General features: G+C 35.5%; 1 protein-coding gene and 1 long non-coding RNA gene across 3 annotated transcripts in view; one reads left to right on the top strand and one right to left on the bottom strand.

The window, feature by feature from the left end:
* TMEM117 (transmembrane protein 117) overlaps positions 1-16082 on the top strand; it is a 550223-nt gene that overhangs the window by 237990 nt on the left and 296151 nt on the right. The gene's annotated exons all lie outside the window — the stretch shown is intronic.
* Positions 1944-5367, bottom strand: LOC109029263 (uncharacterized). The gene is made up of 3 exons (XR_008670546.2): positions 5321-5367; positions 2637-2727; positions 1944-2286 (listed from the first exon to the last, which is right to left on the bottom strand). It is a non-coding gene; the product is annotated as an uncharacterized lncRNA (long non-coding RNA).

Genomic DNA, 16082 nt, shown 5'->3' with positions numbered 1-16082 from the left:
AGATGTTACTGTTTTATTACAATGTCTGTTTTACAGATAAAGAAACTGAAATTTAGAGCTATAATTAAACTACTTACAATCAGTATTCAACCAAAAACAGATTTGGATCTAGTTGTGTTCTGCTTATGTAGCTGCTAACAGCTTTCTGTAGTGTCCTGGGCACCCTAGCAAAACTCGAGGGAAAAATGAGGAGCGGTGATGAAATTCTGGGGCATCTCAGGACCTTAATTTCACAGACAGGTAATATCACATGTATCCTATAAAAGGCATGTGTTGTGGCCTGGTTCAAGTCCAGTGATTGGTTCTCAAATTCCTGTGTGCTTAAAATTCGTCTAAGGAGTGTTACAAAATGCAGGTTTCTAGGCTCCAATTGGGAGGTTCTGGTTAAGCAGGGGTGGTGACAAGCCTGGGAATCTGTAGTTTAGTAAGCATCCAGGCTTCTTTGATGTAGATTTTCTGCAAATGACATTTCAAGAAATATTGCTTTAAATTGAAATTTAATAGCCAGAATGGCACTAGGCATTCAGGAGGCTTCCAGCTTCACATCCAGGAGTTGGTAGATTGATGCACTTCTCACTAATAAAGATAAACAAGTTATCTCCAATGGAGACTTTTTCCCATTTATTCCAGTTTGGCATTGAGAACTTTGAGGAGATATTGAAAAACCACAGTAGCTCTTTTCTTGGTAATAATAGAGAAACAAACAAACAAAAAAATTAAGAGGCAACATACAGCATGCTTTATTTACTCTTTCCCTTTACTTTGGATCTGGAATTTTTTTATTTCTTTTACCTAGCCAGACACACCAGAAGAGATTCTCAGAGGATGCTAAAAATATTGCTCTTGTCACTACAGGCTTCACATTCCCATTGCTCTCTCTCTGCCTGAATCCTCAGTAGAAAAGATGGCTTTTGTCTTTTGTCTCTTTCTGACAAGAATTAGGTCCCTGGGTTCTGAGTTACTTTTGTGATAAGTTCTTGCCTGTCTGGCCAGACACACTAAGTCCACATTGAGGTCAAGCGTTTAGGTCTCAGGAAGTCATAGGACCCTATATGGGGCTCAGGTTGGGCAGGGCTTTTGTTTCAAATAGGGAGTTCAGTCTGGTAATGAAAAGAAGAAAATAAAACAAACAAAAAACCTCCTGAACACAGCTTGAATATAACAAATAACCTGAATATAAGTTTGTTTCTCCATTCCACAAATGTTTATTGAGTGGCTGCTGTTTGTTAGATATGTGTCAAGGACCAATCAGGTAAATAATTTATGATTAAAAGAAGCGATTTAGAAAACCACATTGTCGGCCAGGCACTGTGGCTCACGCCTGTAATCCCAGCACTTTGGGAGGCCGAGGTGGGCGGATCACGAAGTCAAGAGATCGAGACCATCCTGGCCAACATGGTGAAACCCCATCTCTACTTAAAATACAAAAATTAGCTGCGCATGGTGGTGTGTGCCTGTAGTCCCAGTTACTCAGAAGGCTGAGGCAGGAGAATCGTTTGAACCCAGAAGGCAGAGATTGCAGTGAGCTGAGGTTGTAATACTGCACTCCAGCCTGGCGACAGAGTGAGACTGTCCCCTGCCCCCCACAAAAAAAAAACAAAAAAACAAAACAAAACCCACATTGTATTTTGTTTTCTGTTGAAAACCTTTAGCATTTGCTTTTAAAACATTAATAAGTAGATCATTTTTGAACACTTATTGTGCCTAATGCCCAGATAACTCTGTTTTCAGGCCATGTAAAGAAGAATATCAGAGCAAGGATTTAAGAGGCAACCAACTGTGGGTCACACTTTGCTTCTGCTTTCCTTCCTATTGGCTGGGTGAACTCGGGCAAGTTACTTTGCCCCCACCCCAAATACCCCATCAAGCATTTTTTTTTTAAACGGTGATATAATACCTTCAAATATGTTTCTAAAGATTAAATAACTAAAGAATGTAAAGCATTTGGCATACATTTAGTGTTTAATGAATTTCAATTCATAGTATTATTGAGGTTTTCCAACTGCTCTCAAGGAGACTTTAGTATAGCTGGGAACACAGATATGTCCTTATTTAACAGTGTATTGAAAGTCAACGTGGCAAGTTTCAGATCAGTCGAAGCTGGAGACTGGAGGTCGTTGGAGTGCTGTTGGAGGAAGTACTGTTGGAGGTTGGAGCAAGGAGAGCAGTTGCTGGAAGGAACTTCTTAGAAGAGCCAGTCTCAAAGATATGGTGTAGACAAAGCCTGAAGCTGCACTCTTACTACATTTGCAAGTTGATGTCCAGTGTTCGGTATTCTATTTGTGGCTACACAAATTGAGAAATGTCAAAAATGTAAGTGGCAGAAAAAAAGGACAGAAAATTATTTCTGTAAGGATAAGTTAAAGGTATTGTGATTATTTTAATCTGGGAATGTGGTTCTTAATGATTTTAGTACATGAGCCATTTTGGAAAGGAAAAAGAAAAAGATACAAGACAACAAAACTAGTGATAGTGATTGTGTTCTTTATTTTTGTTGGCCTCATATGCCTAACAGAGGGGTTAACACAAGAAGTTTTTAATCAACCTTTGTTAATGAATCAATGTACCTTCCCTGTTTTCTGTTTGATTTTACAAAGCCACAAATAAAAATAACTTTTGAAAAAAAACCAACTTACCTGGAATGGAGAAAGTGGTAGCCTTTGAAGTTATACCAGTTGCATTATAGTCAAGGTAATCATACAATTTGTCATCCAAAACGGGACACTTCTGAGAATCAAAGGGGACTCTTTATTAATAATTAGACAAAGACATTAAGTATCAACTTGAATTGTCCTGGGTACATGGGAACATTTGGGCATCATGATTATAGTTTTTATTTATTAAATCCCTTCTCGTTAGTCTTTTATTAGTTAATACCAGAAACAAATTAATAGCTCCTATGGAAATTAAATTTACGAAGTCTCAGTCATGCAAATGCTATAAGAAAAGTTAAGGGATTAAAATAAAATGAATAAATAAAAGAAAATATTTATTGAATGCTTATTTGCTAAGCAATTGTATCTCTCAATTATAGATATAAAGCTCAGAGAGATACATAACTTCCGTAAGGTTCTGTTGCTAGTAAGTAATAGAGATGAATGAGGCTTTAATTCTAGATTTGTCTGACTTGGGACTTTATCAGAATATACATTTGACAGTTCTGGTCTAAAGCAGAAAGATATCTAATAACTGTGTTTAAGTAAAAACTGCAATTCTTACAAAAAATTATTGATGCCTCAGAAACAGAGAATTTCAGAGGAGGAGGCAAATTCAACCTTTTCATGAGAGGTAGGATCTTGTTTCCTAGAATCCTTAAGAACATGCTAGCATCTCTTGCTTCGTGATAATTTAGACAAAATTGAGAAAGGATGTATACACTCTTTATACACTAATGCATTAGTGTAACCCAATGTACATGAATGCATTATTTTTTATTGTCATTTTCTCCTTCATGTTTGAGGCTCATTCAGTCTTCTCAGAAGTTGAGTTTTTTCAACATAGGAAGAAGCCCTGTGCTTTCTCCATAGTGGTAAATGCTGATTTTTTTAGACTGGCTTAGTCATAACTTTGTCTACATGTAAGAGACTAGACCAGGGTTATTTTGTGATTCCCACCTTAAACCTGAGCTATGCTCTCCTCTTAGGTTTTGGCCAAGACTGGGTATATCTGAAGGGTGGTGGGGATGTTGTATTAGGAACAGAGCACATGGTGGCTTCAAATCTAGGAGCTGGAATCAGCCCTCTGTGTTCAAATCCTGATTCAGGCATGCAGTAGATGTGTGGCCTTGGGTAAGTTACTTCATTTCTTTGTGCAGAGTTGGCTTCATGGGCATGTGATCTGCATAGTTGCACAGCGCCCTGGTCAGGAGGGCCCTGCACTTGGTTTAATGTTCTGTAGTTGCTATCTTGAAATGCGTAATATTTTTTGAACAAGGAGATCCATATTTTCCTTTTTCACTTGGTCTCAAAAATTAAGTAGCTGATTCTGTTTCTTAGCCTTAGATTTTTTACTTGTAAAACAGGGATAGTAATATTTTCTTCATCTTTGTGTACATAGGATCCTCCTAGGAAAGGATATGCCAGTGGTAAGGTTGAGTCAGGCAGTGAGTTTAATCTAAGCTAATTTATTTAAAAAGGAAGGTTGAACTTGGCTATTATATGGTGTCCACCTCTCATGTTGTTTTTTAGCATATCTTGGTGTAGACTCGTGCCTTGGGGTATAGGGGGGAAATTATAGTACTCTTTTACATGAGAATATCTGGGAGACATTAGGAGCAAAAGCAGCCTTGTTTTGAAACTGTGGCCAGGTAGTATCATATGAAGATGGTGGGGAGGGTCTCTTTTCTTCAGTAAAACTGGGCTTTGGTACCACAATTTTGGGATAGCATCAGTGCCATAACTTGGTAGACTAGCATTGTCTGAGTCCTAGCAGTGCTGACAACAGTGGGGCCAAAGTTCCCTATTAGGTTTTTGAGGACTTCGGAGAGCCAATCAGCTGATGCAATCACTGCCGTTACCACCACCTAAATGAACTGACTTTTTCATAGGAGGAAAATGGCAGATGCCGGGTAGTACCTCAGGCATTGCATTAAAAACATACGTGAGAAATTGCCTTCATTCTCTAAGAAATAATTGAAATGGATTTTGTAAAGCGCTGGAAGTACTTTAAAAATTAGTGAGGAAATGACATCAGAGAAATTTGGGTTATTGATAACATTAATAACTATATTGTATTGTGAGTGTCTGTGGCCTGTGACACAAAAGTTACCTTGATAAATGAGCCTTTTTCTTCTATTAATTAATGACAGGAAGAATTGGATTTCAGTGACATATATAGCAACATAACATTCAAGCAAATCATACTTGAACACCAAAGGCAAGGAAGAAACAATCTTTAATGAAAAGGTTACTAATTCATCTCTTCTTTATAAAAACTAATAATGGATCATTATTGTGGTGTTAGAAAGGTTTTCATATCTTGCTCACACCTCCCAGCTCATGAAGTTAAAAGCTATTTAGCATGTAAGTGAGATATTCTGTTCATGATTCTACATTTATACCATAGATTTAAATATGGATATCAAATCAGCACATATCTCCAATTAACCAGTGCTGATATATATTTGAGTAATCAGTGTCCACAGCAATATGGTAATTTCTGATTATGCATGGATAAACATAGTTGTCCCCTTAGTCGTTGAACTTTACTATAATAAATATAGCCCTTTGAGAATGGTAGTAGATAATGAACTAATGGGGGATTTATTGTAGCAGGCTGTAAAATAGCCCAATGGAAGATATGAAAAAATCAAAACACCAACCATTTCCAGGAGCAGTAGTAGACAGGCCTTAAACTATTGATTTGACAGTTTGGGCCGTTAGAATGAAGGCCCAACTAAGAAGCAGATTTCCCAGTCTGCAGAGCCTGCCAGGGAGAAGAAATATGCCATTTAACAAGTACCTTGCCCAGGTGTTTTTGCTTCTACCAGCTGGCAACTACAAAATGTGGTACAGTCTCATACTCACCAGGAGACATTACAACAAGTTCCTGGGGAGTTAACAAATAGAAAATACCCACGCAGGCTTAGCAGGAACAAAGCTTTAATATTCTTAACCTGCTGAAGGCAGTGAAAAGCTCTCATTAGAACAGTTGCTCAAATGAGTCACATTTCTATCGCCTTCCAAGCCTGTGTTTCTTTACTAAATGCTACTTTGAAGCTGGCATTGCCACAGGTACAACTTGCTGCAAACAGGTCAAGAACTCTGCTCTAAAGTTGTGCAGAATTTGAAAATCTTTATTTTCATTTAATGTTAGATTCATTTCAGTTTATAGCCTGTGTGAGAATATTTGCCAAAAGGAACTCTTTTTTTTTGTTACTTTGGTCTGATCTAAATTTATTACTTAGAAACATTGAGCTGAATTTATTACTTAGAAACATAAACAATGGCTTGAACTACTACATTTTCCAGCCCTTTAACGTGGCCAAACGTCATGTAACATGTCAGCCCTGAGCTTGGTTAATTTATTGCACCTTTCTGTTGATTGGAAGGGCATGAATCCTAGAAGATTTTGCTTTCATTTTGAAATACCATCTGCTAAATTGCTAAATTATATTCTAATCACTTTTTTTTATATGAAGGGGTTCCTTTCTAAGAACAACTTAGAAATGTTAAGATAATTTCACCTGCAATTGTGACCTTGAAAAAGATGCAAAATGTTACTGCTTCATTCTTTTGGCATAGTCCTTCAAACCAAACAAAGGATTCCAACAGCATAATCTTATTATTCCTTTTGCTGACAGTTCAGGTTCTTCATTCATACTTTGTATTTTCTTATTTATAGAAAATATTTTCCTCTCAAAGACATAGCTTTAGAAATTCCGATACCAAAATATGTTGTTGTACTTATATTTTACAAACTCAAAAGAAGGAGGAAAAATACCAGTATTTTTTTTTGACATTTCCTACAAGCAAGTAACTCAAAAGAAATGCAAAAAACCAAAGAGACAGAATTCAGAAAGGCAAATTACAGGAATTAAGTAATCATAACTTCTGTGCTGATAAAAACTCAGAAAAAGTAAATGACGTAATTATCCAAAATGTTTAATTTTGAGAAATAGAACACTATTTATGTAAAAGACATCTTCATATTATTTGCACTTTTGTTCCCCTCAACTAGTATTTTGAAGGATCACACCTTCAGAGCAGAGAGATATGCCAACGACAGAAATATTTAAGATTCCACAGAATTTTAGTTGATTTGTTGTTGGAGTTAACAATAAAACCATATCAAGTAATTTGAACTGGATCAGTTGGTTGAGGATAGATGTCAAGCAACATACATGACACAGCTCTTTAACGTTCTAGGAAAGTGGCTGTCCCCAGCTGGATACAGCATTTTGACAGCATGTGTGCAAACATAGCTGGTTCATCCTTGGTGAGTCATTTGCAGCCACAAGTATACTCTGCAGGCGACACAAGAACCAGTGCATGATTGGATGAACCGCAGAGGAGGCACTTTGGTGCTCAACTTTCAATATATTCTGTTTTTACATGTTTACATTTCAATTTTTTTTTTCCTGAGGATACTCAGTTTAATATCCTCTATTTGAGGTGCCTTACAATTGTGTAAAATTCTTAGGTATTATCATTATTTTGTTTGTTTGTTTTTGTTTTGTTTTTATTTATTTATTTTTATTATACTTTAAGTTCTGGGATACATGTGAAGAATGTGCAGGTTTGTTATATAGGTATACACATGCCATGGTGGTTTGCTGCAGCCATCAACCCATCACCTACATTAGGTATTTCTTCTAATGCTATCCCTCCCCTAGCACCCCCCCACCCCCCAACAGGCCCCAGTATGTGATGTTACCCTCCCTGTGTCCATGTATTCTCATTGTTCAACTCCCACTTATAAGCGAGAACATGTGGAGTTTGGTTTTCTGTTCTTGTGTTAGTTTGTTGAGAATGATGGTTTCCAGCTTCATCTATGTCCCTGCAAAGGACATGAACTCATCCTTTTTTTATGGCTGCGTAGTATCCCATGGTGTATATGTGCCACATTTTCCTTATCCAGCCTATCATTGATGGACATTTGGGTTGGTTTCAAGTCTTTGCTATTGTGAATAGTGCTGCAATAAACATATGTGTGCATGGTCTTTATAGTAGAATGATTTATAATCCTTTGGGTATATACCAGGTAATGGGATTGCTGGGTCAAATGGTATTTCTAGTTCTAGATCCTTGAGGAATTGCCACACTGTCTTCCACAATGGTTGAACTAATTTACACTCCCACCAACAGTATAAAAGCATTCCTATTTCTCCACATCCTCTCCAGCATCTGTTGTTTTCTGACTTTTTAATGATCGCCATTCTAACTGGCATGAGATAGTATCTCATTGTGGTTTTGATTTTCATTTCTCTAATGACCAGTGATGATGAGCTTTTTTTCATATGTTTGTTGACTGCATAAATGTCTTCTTTTGAGAAGTGTCTGTTCATATCATTTGCCCACTTTTTGATGGGATTGTTTTTTTCTTGTAAATTTGTTTAAGTTACATTTCAATATGTAAAGCTATCTCAAGATATTTTAGATAAGGCAGATATGATTATCTCAACATAAGATTTTATGAGACTAAGGGGAAGCAAACCAAAAATTTGTTTATCTCCAGAGAGGTACTATTTTAAAGGAATTAAAAATGAGGGCCAGGTGCAGTGGCTCATGCCTGATATCCAGCACTTTGGGAGGCCAAGGCAGGTGGATCACCCAAGGTCGGGAGTTCAAGACCAGCCTGGCCAACATGGTGAAACCTCATCTCTACTAAAAATACAAAAAAAATTAGCTAGGCGTGGTGGCAGGTGCCTGTAATCCAAGCTACTCAAGAGGCTGAGGTGAGAGGATCACTTTAACCCGGGGGGTACAGGTTGTAGTGCACCGAGATGATGCCATTGCATTCCAGCCTGGGTGACAGAGTAACTCCATCTCAAAAAAAAAAAAAAAGAGTGCATATGGGAGTCTTTCTCTACATATACTGAGGTTTGACAGTTCTGTCCAAAGTACCATTGTAGAACCTTTAAAACCATATGAGAAACACAAAATTCTTTTCTCATGTTTTATTAGTCTGTTCTCACACTGCTAATAAAGACATACCCAAGACTGGGTAATTTATAGAGGAAAGAGATTTAATTGACTCACAGTTCAGCATGGCTGAGGAGGCCTCAGGAAACTTACAATCATGGTGGAAGGGGAAGCAAACATGTCCCTCTTCACATGGCGACAGCAAGGAGAAGTGCCAAGCAAGTGGGGGAAAAGAACCTTATAAAATCATCAGATCTCATGAGAACTCACTATCATGAGAACAGCAGGAGGGTAACTGCCCCCATAATTAAATTACCTCCCACCAGGTCCCTCCCATGACACGTGGAGATTATGGGAACTAAAATTCAAGATCAGATTTGGGTGGGGAAACAGCCAAACCATATCACATGTTATGCATAAAGATGATGTTTTTAAGAAAGGAACTTTTCTTAAAGAGGATAGTTTTATGTTCTAAATCAGGGTCAGCAAACTGTGGCTCACAGGTCACATCTTGCCTCCTACCTGTTTTGGCATGGTCTGTGAACTAAGGATGATTTTCACGTTTTTAAATGGTTGAAAAAAATCAAAAGAAGAAGAATATTTTATGACCCAATGAAGATGATATAAAATGTAAATTTCAGTTTCCTTAAGTAAAGTTTTACTGGAACACAGTCATGTTCGTTCCTTTATGTATTGTCGGATGTATTGTCTGTTACATATGGCTACTTTTGTGCTTCCATGGCAGAATAGAGTTGTAACAGAGACTATCTCGCCTACAAAGCCTAAAATATTCGCTATCTATCCCTTTGCAGAAAAAGTTTGCCAACTTCTGTTCTAAATTACTTATCTTCTGATTTTGATACAAGATTGCATAATGAAAAGTAAGTGTTTTTATAGTTAAATGGGAATTTATGTTATAATTACTTTTGGACTAATATTATGAACAAATAATTATAACAGATTTAATTAAACTATAGTATTATTTTCCATTGGCATTTGCATGACATGAAATAGGTCCCCAATAAGTATTTTTTGAAGAAATAGATAAATAAATTGACACATGATGCAGAAAAATATTGGTACTAAAAGAATAATCCATTTTAGCCACTTACTTTTTCTTCTGATTTAAGTTTTGTTTTTGAAAACTTGTTTAATTTAGTAATATTTGTCATGTCTCTGAAGTAATCAGTTGCCATAAATTTGAAAATGATACAGTTGTGGAATCACAAACTATATTTGTGTCTGATTAAATTCAGCTGAATGTGATCCTAATTAGATGCATGGTGTTCCAGCTTTTTGTGTTCCTCAGTTCATTTTTTGTGGTTTCTTTGTGCAGGCAGTATTAAACATATATGCAAATCTCTACAATTATTCACACTGAGAGACAGAAGCGTCTGTGTTCTGTGATCATCCGTTTATACATTTAAAAACCTTATTTGTAGAGAATCAATAATTAGATGGCCTTGGAATATAAATTTGAGATTTCTGCTGTACAGTGATTTCCTTCTGGTAGAGTCTTAAGTTCTGAGTTTGAAGCTTCCATGATTATTGATTATAATTATTTTTAAAGTTAATGACTTCTTTGGGGATTTGAGACTGAAGTAAGTCCAACATGCAAAACTTCTAAGTTAGTAAACAAATAAATCTCCAATCTCATCAAGCAAGTTATTTACTGGAAGCCTTGTAAATTAGAAGCATGGTGCCCCACAATTCCATTAATAAAATCTCATCAGCATAATTTAATGTCACATATACAGTATTAGGTTTTAGAGCCAGAACCACAATTACTATGAGAGAGAGTTAACTGTATAAATCTTAATGGGATAAACTTTCAAAACAGTTTAGAACAGACAGGTATAACAGAAAAACTCCCCTAGGTAAATAATATTAAAATATTATTTAATTTATATTTATGAAATTATCAGCCAAATAATTGTGATTTATAAGATCGTTTCAACAAAAAGGACAGCAACTATTGCTCATCTGTAAAATATAATAATTCTATTAGAATGACATTGATACCATATTAATTTTTATTTACACAGTTTGATATAAAATCAAAATTGTACCCATGTTATTTATAAGCATGAAATCTATGGACATGTAGAAAATTTCAGTATGAGTCAGAAAATAACTTAACAATTAAAAATTTTATGGATTTCTTAGTCCAAATTCAACATTTTTTCTCTACGAATGTATGAAACTTAATTGATGCTACTGAGTATTTTAACTGACTTCTAATTGTGTTTGAAGGATGTATTATTATCTATGGGTTCTATAGCTACTGTTTTCTATAGGTTTCTGTTCTAAGTCAGTGTATCTATAGGGATATAGGCATAGATATAGATATTACTAAATATTTTTCTCATAAACAAAACAGTAAATATCCTTACTTTTTCTTCTTATGGTTTTTAAAACACATATAAATGATTGATCGATATAATAGAATTGAGAGAAATATGTTACATAAAAGTACTTTCTAGAAAGTAAGGGAGAAAAATTGGAAATAATTACAACTATCAAATAATAATTATGTAACAGTTTTACATATAAGCCTTTAAAGACATTAAAATATACCAATTTATAAATATAATTCATGCAACATGAAAGTATGTTATGCAACACAACAATATAATGAGCTCTACCACTCAAATCAGGAATCAGAACAATACTAGTAGCCTTACCCTGGATCCCTTCACAAATAGTGATTATTTTGCATTTTGGCTTTATTTCTCCCATGCCTTTATTTTAAAATAGTTTTATGTCATATATATATATGTATTTGTGTGGGTGTATGTGTGTGTATGTGTATATATAGCCAAAAGTAGGTTGCCTGATGTTGCTTATCTTTGAACTTCTTTTTTGTAATTTGTTTTTTTCATCTTTGATGTTGTGACTATACTTTATTAATTTTCTCATAGTAAAGCATTCCATTGTGTGAGTATACCACAAGTTATTTATCCATTTTTCTATTGTTGGATATTTGGACCATTTCCAGTTTTCTTCCCAATTTTATATGTGCTGCTATGAATATTAGTGTAAACATCTTCCTTTAAACATACGCAAAAGTTTTTCTAGGCATATAATGAAGAGCAGAGTTGCAAGACCATGGTTTATCCAAATGTTCAACTTGGATATTGAACATTTATGTTCAGTAACATAAATAACATACTCAATTATCATATAATGACAAATTGTTTTCAAAAATGTTTGTGCCAGTTTACACTATTCCTGGCAATATTACCCTTGATCCATATCCTCACTTAAATTTGTATTGGGTATTGTTAGTTTTTTTTTTTTTTTTTTTAGACATGGTTTCACTCTGTTGCCCAGGCTGGAGTGCAGTAGTCGGATCTTGGCTCACTGCAACCTCCGCTTCCTGGGCTCAAGGTATCACTCCTGTCTCAGTCTCTTGAGTAGCTGGGAGTACAGGCATGCACCACCACGCCGGGCTAATTTTTTGTATTTTTTGTAGATACGAGTTTTCGCCATGTTACTCAGGTTGCTCTTGAACTCCTGGGCTCAAGCGATTCACCTGCCTTGGCCTCCTAAAGCCCTGGGATTACAGGTATAAACCACTGCACCTGGCCAGATTTCATAATTCATGCTAATCTCTTGGGTGTAAAATGATCTCATTGTGGTCTTAATTTTCATTTGCTTGATTACTAATGAGAGTGATCATCTTTTTATATTTTTATTACTATTACTTTTTTTGTGAGTGAAATATTGTTTGCTTGTTACATGTTTTGTTCAGTTTTTCCTCCCAGTTAGGTTGTTTGTCTTTTTTCCTATTTATTTGTATTAAATTAATTTTCCTAAATTAAATTGTTTCCTAAAAATACAACAAAAAACACAAGCAAAATATTTTGAGCACAACTGTTTCAAAATGTTATGTGAATTCTCTAAAGCAGTACGTTTTATTTATTGAAATGGTCTCCAACAAGAAAATGTCTAACTGGTTAAATATTGGTTTAAAGGTAGATGACAGACTAAATCATATATATAGATAGGTAGAAATATGTTTGTGTTTTTTCAGCCCAAACTAAGAGTGATCCTTTATCCTAAAGCCTTTAGATTCTAACATATTTATTATTGGAACAAGGGGAATACTAAATTTGGGTCTGACATTTTTATGTTATTTAAACATCATTTATATTATACTTGTACTTTGAAAAGTCTTCCAATATCCATGGAACAAAAAAGTTCAGAATGATAATGACCTAAGCCATTACTACCACATCTGTAGATTTTTTTAAGCCTTTGTCAGTAGTCTATCATTATGCCATTATCAATATAACATACTATCGATAAAAAGGTACTTAAATATCATTATACTAATTATTTTAATTATTTAAAATACAACTTTAAAATCCAGTTGTGTCCTAAAGTGATATTTCACAGTAAGAGTCAAATGTATTATATGAAGCATGAGCTTTCCCTGTTGTGTCTTTCATTCTTTCCCTCATCTGTATCAGAAAAGGTCACAATCTGGGGATAATTATTCACTTCACCTTTTCTACCTGGTGAGATGGCTTGAATTCCCAAGATCTGTCCTTTTCAGGGCTTCATACCGGGATCTCAGGCCTCCATGCTAAGCCTAATTTACTTATTGACTTCATATATTTATAGTGGCATAACAATGACCATATGGATTCTCTGCTAAATATACTCTTACGTTGTTGCTTCCTATATAAAAAAGCACTCAATCCTACTGGTACCATCAGACCAGTGCTCCCCAGGTGGTGTGAAAGTTTATCTGAAATCCAGTTTCTGAAGAATAAGTAAACTTTATATGGGAGGACTTCCCTGAAATGCTTGCTTCTCTGTACCATCTAATATAAGCAGAATTTCTGAAAACTACATTCAGCTAGGGTTGCTGTGAAGATTCAATAACAGCACCTGATATATAGGAAGTTTTCATTAAATGTTACCAGTGAGGAAAATGATGTGATTTTGTATTGTTAGAAATCTTGACACATTTGGCATCATCCATGTTTTGCTATTAATTCATAAGACTACCTCATTAAACCTTTATTTTGAATGTACAAACATTTCTCATTTGTAGTCTTTGGAGGCCTACTTTTACACATGTTTTATTTCCATAATTACCTAAAGCTAATTTGACAGGTACTTTGTCTCATTTTTTTTTTCTACTACAGTGTCTAGAAATGTGCTTTACATAGTGCTCAATAAATGTGTGATTAAATTAAAACATGGTTACCAGGGCATCTGCATATTATAACCACAGATTAAGAAATGTAGATACAGAACATGTATTCATTTGGACTTCAAAGTACGAATCCAAATAATAAAGCTGGTGTCAAGGTGCCTAGTGGTTCTGGGGCTCTGGTATAATCACTCTGTCTGGTTTGCTATCACCAAATTATCAATAGGGAGCTTGATCTGAGAACACATGCAAAAGCAGATCACCTTCAGCTCCCCTCTACAGGGGTTCAAGAGTCCATTTTCACCAATGCAGAAAATACATTGAGAAACATATATTTAGGGGAAAGCAAAATGGTGTTTTCTCACCTGCGAAAGGTAGTTGCTAATAATGCATTTTAACTCTTGTATGCCATCTCACTAAATCTGTACTACTTTGAAATTATAAAACATGTTTTCTTCCTGGAAGACAGAAATTATCTTCTTTATCCCCATGCCTGATCATTACTGAACATAACAATTACAAAATGTATAAAAACACTGTCTCTTTGGGCTCCTTCTTTAGCTATTTTTTTTTTGTAGAGAAGAATAAGGATAAATAAAGCAGAGCTTCTTTCAAAATTACAATTTCTTCTGGAATCACAGTTTCAGAAAAAAGAGAAGAGGATGAAGAGTATGAGAAAGGAGAGAGAGAGGGAAGGATACAGAGAATAGCACAGGGTTTTAAATGAATTTAATTATTCTCCTTTACCAAGGTTTCTTGCTATAAGTCATCTAAGGTCAATTTACTCCCAACATCAGTTTTAACAAAGAAAAGTGAACAAGAAAGCTAACAACAATGGAAAATGATGCTAGACTTTGCCAGAGCTTTTATTTCAACAGGATATTGAGTATTAAAATGCTTTGGCTTGGAGTATCTTGGATGTTGCTTCCAAGTCTTTTTTTTTTTTTTTTTTCTGAGATGGAGTCTTGCTTTGTTGCCAGGCTGGAGTGCAGTGGCATGATCTCAGCTCACTGCAACCTGTGCCTCCCAGGTTCCAGCGATTCCCCCGCCTCAGCTTCCTAAGTGTGACTACAGGTGCGTGCCACCACTCCCAGCTAATTTTTTTTGTATTTTAGTAGAGGTGGGGTTTCACCATGTTGGCCAGGATGGTCTCGATCCCCTGGCCTCGTGATCCGCCCCCCTCAGCCGCCCAAAGTGCTGGGATTACAGGCGTGAGCTACTGCGTCCGGCCACAACTCTTGATTCCTGCCTCCATTGTACTTTGGTCCTGTTTTCCATTCCAGATCCAGGTTTGTTCTGCATGCTGGCATTCAACTTTGTTTCTATTCAAATCCAGACCTGCTTTGCTTTCTCAGTTTCTGGCTCAAGTCCCAAGCAAAATTCTATCTGGATAGATCAGAGATTCAAATGGTCAAGGGCCATTTGCAAGCAGCTGTGCTGCTGCATTTGAGGTTTTGGTAGGCTCTTTCGCTATCAAACAAAGTATGAAAGCATAGTTTTTAGGAACAGTTTTTACTTTTAGCCTTGAAATGCATGAACATAGTACATGAGGTCCAACAATACTTATGGCTTATATTACAACAACCAGGGTGACTTCCCTTGGTCTTGTTTCCATCGGACAGCAACTGTGATGTCATTTTAATTAAATTCATTGTCATTATTTACATTATCATGACTTTATAATTATAAATTATATAATTAATAATTAATAATTATAAGTTATATAATTAATTATAAATTATATAAATATATGATTAACAATTATTAATTATATAATTATATAATAATTATAAATTATAATTTGCAGAACCAAGCCAAAGAGTATGATGCCTTTTTTCTTATGCCTCTTATACACACTGTCATAGATCTATTCCTATCCTAGTTGTTTTTACTTTTGATCTGTGCCACAAAATTAGTACACTTTAGTTCCAAATTATGTACAATTATATTATTAATTTCACAAAATAAAATAGCTCAGTCAGAATTTTAATCAATATTCATATTGCCCTAAAAATACTCTTTTATTCACTAATTACTCGAAGGTATTTTGAGTAGGAAGTGTGTTGGATTTTTCTTGTGTGTGCCTTAGAACAATGTGCTAAACATACAAAAAGTATTCAATAAGCACCTTAGTTGATATGACTGAATTTGCAGTGTTTTTTCTTACCATTCTTTCTATGTGTGTATGTATGTATGTATGTATATATGTATGTTGAGACAGAGTCTCACTCTTGTTAATCAGGTTGGAGTGCAGTGGCATGATCATGGCTTACTGTAGCCTCAATCTCTGCGGGCTCTGGTGATGCCCCCACCTCAGACTGCCGAGCAGCTGG

Source organism: Gorilla gorilla, chromosome 10 (genome assembly GCF_029281585.2).
Source record: "Gorilla gorilla gorilla isolate KB3781 chromosome 10, NHGRI_mGorGor1-v2.1_pri, whole genome shotgun sequence".
NCBI classification, from domain to species: domain Eukaryota; kingdom Metazoa; phylum Chordata; class Mammalia; order Primates; family Hominidae; genus Gorilla; species Gorilla gorilla.
Note: the sequence above shows the minus strand (reverse complement) of the source record. Positions and strands in the feature narration are given on the sequence as shown.